Raw genomic sequence first — 4,050 nt, 5'->3', positions numbered from 1 at the left:
AGCCCTCCTCATGGAGTAATCCCCTATTCCTTCTTCTTCAGTTGCTTCCCAGAAATCTTAAAAGTTCTGCCTCTGTTTCCCTGCCCAGCCATTGGCCTCAGTAACTTTGTTGACCAGTCAAAAAACAACTGAGGACAGGCTTCCTTTAAGCCTACATGCAGGACACTATATTACATTTTTGGATAACATAATTATCATGAGAAAAGATTAAGAAGGTTTTAAAAAATGTGTATATGTGTTTTATCTGAACATATGTATGTTCATTTATGCGTGTGCCTGGTGCCCACACACAGAAATCAGAAGGGGTTGTCAGATCCTCTGCAACTAGAGCCATGGAAGGTTGTGACCCAACAAAATGGTACTAGAAACCAAACCTAGGTAGGTGTGTGTTTGTGTGTGTGTGTGTGTGTGTGTGTGTGTGTGTGTGTTTGTGTGTTAGTGTGTGTTTTTGTGTGTGTTTGTGTTAGTGTGTGTTTTTGTGTGTGTTTGTGTGTTAGTGTGTGTTTTTGTGTGTGTGTGCATGTAACCATTTTGTTGTGCTTTATTTTACTGATGATCTCTGAATTTTACCAAGTAAAATTAACCTTTCAACTAGCGGTTAAAGGAACTTAATAAATGGATGAAAATATGGAAAACCTTTGGAAATAAGGCTTTTGAAACCAGTGAATTTTTGTTCTCTCTAATCTTCTGGTTGATATCCCCTGGTAGTTGATGGCTATTCATTTCAGGCTACTATGCAGCTGGAGAGAGAAGGATGGAAATAGAACAAACTCAATGTTCTTACCAAGATTCAGCCATTTTTTTTATTCAATAAAGCCTCTCAGAATGATGCTTTGGTTAATTGCCAACGTTCTAAAAATAAAAGTTATTCTGGCAAAGTTTTGACTCTTTTAAATGCTGTTATAAAGGAGAACATCCTTAGAAATTTTTAGCATACAATCTTGCTGACTTTACATAAGTTTTTACCAAAAATAGATACTTCATTCAGGGGAATCACTGTGTACTTAGTGCAATCATGCCTGAATTGTGACCTGTTTTGTGTATGATTTGCTAATCTATCAATGAATGATATTAAGAAAGTCTCCGAGGGTCTATCAGGTTACAACAGTCTTCCAGATCTTTGATCCTTTGGGTGTCATTGTCTCAGCCTACTTGATAAGGTTGCGATCAGACAACACAGAAAGAACTAAAAACATGACAACAAACACACTCATCCAATTTTTGATCCCCTATAAAAGGAGAAGAAAGGGAAGACAAAGAGAAATTTTTCAAAACAATTGTGTTTGATGCCAGTCAGATGCTCCAAGAAAAGATGGTGGACAAAAGAAGACCTTCCAGAGACTCTGTCAAGGAGGAGCATTGGTGTTATAAATCAGTTACTACATTCTGAGGAAAAGAAAAAGGGCATCAGGGATGAAGAGGGAGGCAACACTGCCCAGCTCATTCTGTTTACACAGTATTTTCCTACGGCCAAATTCAGAGGAAGGTGCAATGTAAATGGAAAGCTATAAACTGATATCCTTGATCAACGTAGACTGAAAATGTATTTGCATAGCAAGCTCACCATGTGTGAAAATCTTATCTTCCATGTTGAAGTTTGTGCTTTTCAAAGGATGACTTCTTAGGTAGATCAGTGTGTAACATAACACACAAATGCATCAAGAACTGAAGTCACACATGCATTCTGAAAGACACAGGACAAAGAGTTTGACAAATCTAACACAATCCTAAGGTCAGAAATGCTCTGGAGCATAGGAACCAAAGGAACATTACTCGAACATACTGGAAACCTGCAGTTAAGGTTATACTGATTGAATAAAGTCTGACAGTGTCCCTTCTAAAGTTAGAAAAGTTTGGATCAACTCTCACGGATGTTAATACAGTACTCAATTTCTTAGCTAGAACATTGGGATATGAGCCAAAATAAAAGAGTTATAAGTAGGAAACAAAATGCCAAAATATACCACCTTGCAGATAATAGATACTAAAGATACTATACTTAGGAAACTGTGGGTTGGTACCACTGGGAGGCCTGTTCTTTTCTGAAATGAAATGGAGGAGCAGTGAGTCTGGGAGAGGCAGGACCAGGCTGTGTGTGTGTGCATGTGTGTGTGTGTGTGTGAAGTTGAAGGAGTAGAGGGAGTGAGAGGCTGCAGTTGGAATGTATTGTATGAGAGAAGAATTAACAATAAGAAAAAATGGATTAAAAAAAATCTACAAAACACTCATTTGCCTGCTCTGGGAACTCTTTTTTCTTCTATAGGGTTGCCTTGTCCAGAATCAATTTTAAGCCTTTTGTCTTGTCTTATGTATCTTGTTTTGTTGTGTTTCCTGTTGTCTCTTAGAAGCCTGCTCTGAAGAGAGGGGAAGTTGATCCGGGAGAGAGGGGAGGATGGGGAGAAGCTGAAAGGGGTGGAGAGAAAGGAAATATTGTATGAGTGAAGTCTCTAGTTTTAAAGTAAATAAGTAATAAATAAATAAATAATATTAAGAACCTAAAAAATGCACTGGAAAATTCTATGGTCTGATAAATTCTTCCACCAAATGTGCAGAACACAATATCAATACATTAAAACATAGTTTTCCTACATATGTGTAATGAACATACTAAGCAAGAATTCAGAAAAACAACCATAATCAGAATATTCTCAGTTATAATCTGAATAAAATCTAACAAAGGGGGCAAAAGTTTTCTATACTGAAAACGTTAGCACATATAACAATAATAAACCTATTAAGGAAGATCTTGGAAGGTGAAAAGCCTTTCCATCCTAATCAGAAAGAAATATCTAAAGTACTGAGTATATCTTAGAGATTTGCCTCAAAAATACTATGCATAGGCTGCAGTGATGGCTTAGCAGTTAGCAGGACTGGCTGCTCTTTCAGTGAACCCAAGTTCGAGTCCCAACACCCACCTGGTGACTCCCAACCATCTGTAACAGTAGTCCCAAGGAATCCAATGCCCTTGATGGCTCCTTTGCACAGGGTATATAGACACAAACACAGGGAAAACACCCAGAAATACACATAAAATAAATGAAATTTAAAAACGCGAAACATGAAAGTACTTCATGGTGCTTTATACAACTCCTGGGAATACCTGAAGATATACAATAATGATACTTGGACAGTCATGCTTACTGCTCACTGTGAAGCCAAATTCTGCATTCAGTTCAAGTGTCCATCAACAGATAAAAGAGTAAAGAAAATGTAGTAGATACACATAGTGACATATTGTTCATCTCTAATGAAGGACAACATTATGTTGTCTGGAGGAAATAGAGGTCCCCATTTTGCATAAAGTAAGTCAGACTCAGAAACACATGTAACACACGTTATTAACAGAAGAGCGGCTGTGTGGGAAGAGAAAGGGAGTCAGTGACAGGGAGACAGCAAACCGGAGTAACAGAAGGTGAATGTGAAAAAAAGTACATTATTAGTCACATACATGAAAATATCATTATAACTTTCATATAATATATATATATTTCAAATAAAAGACAACTTAGATAAGGTGTGACTTCAAATTAGTCTTCTTGTTTCCATACTAATCTCATAGAACAAAGAATGATTGGGAAAGAGCTGGGGCTGGATCAGGGGTGGTAAAGGATGTGTAATCATTTGCAAATCAGCCTTCGGGCAAGTCAGTGCCATTGTTCGGTTTGCTAGGGGAATTCTTTGGGCTAATTGGATATTTTCCTAGGAGATTATTATTTTTATCAGATGTCACTCCCAAAATGATGACATTCGAGACTTGGTTTGCTGCCCTCCTTAATATTTAAACTAAAGCCATAAACAGTGCTGTTTTGCATTTTAATCTTACTCTGTAGTGAAGACTGAAAGCTGTTTTGATCTTCAGTGATCCTTGGGAGGTCAGAGATGAAGGTTATTTTCATTCCGGTTTCTAATGGACCTCTCTTCATCAACCCTTAGTGCCGAGTGCTCAAACCTCTACTTTAAATTCCTGGTGTCTGCTGGCGAAACGCAGAAGGCTCTCCTCAAGAGTACAGGGTCCAGTAAGTGTAGGGGATCTGTCTGCTGCTGTACACT

The 4,050-nt window shown here is 38.0% G+C and overlaps 1 long non-coding RNA gene across 1 annotated transcript in view; it reads right to left on the bottom strand.

The window, feature by feature from the left end:
- Positions 1 to 780: 780 nt before the first annotated feature.
- Positions 781 to 4,050, bottom strand: part of LOC108348383 (uncharacterized) — an 11,229-nt gene continuing 7,959 nt past the window's right edge. The window contains exon 3 of the long non-coding RNA XR_005494874.2: positions 781 to 4,050. This exon is cut by the window's right edge and continues 168 nt beyond it. This is a non-coding gene — a long non-coding RNA (uncharacterized LOC108348383).

Source organism: Rattus norvegicus, chromosome 16 (genome assembly GCF_036323735.1).
Source record: "Rattus norvegicus strain BN/NHsdMcwi chromosome 16, GRCr8, whole genome shotgun sequence".
In the NCBI taxonomy this organism is placed as follows: Eukaryota; Metazoa; Chordata; class Mammalia; order Rodentia; family Muridae; genus Rattus; species Rattus norvegicus.
This window is presented reverse-complemented; position numbering and strand designations above follow the sequence as displayed.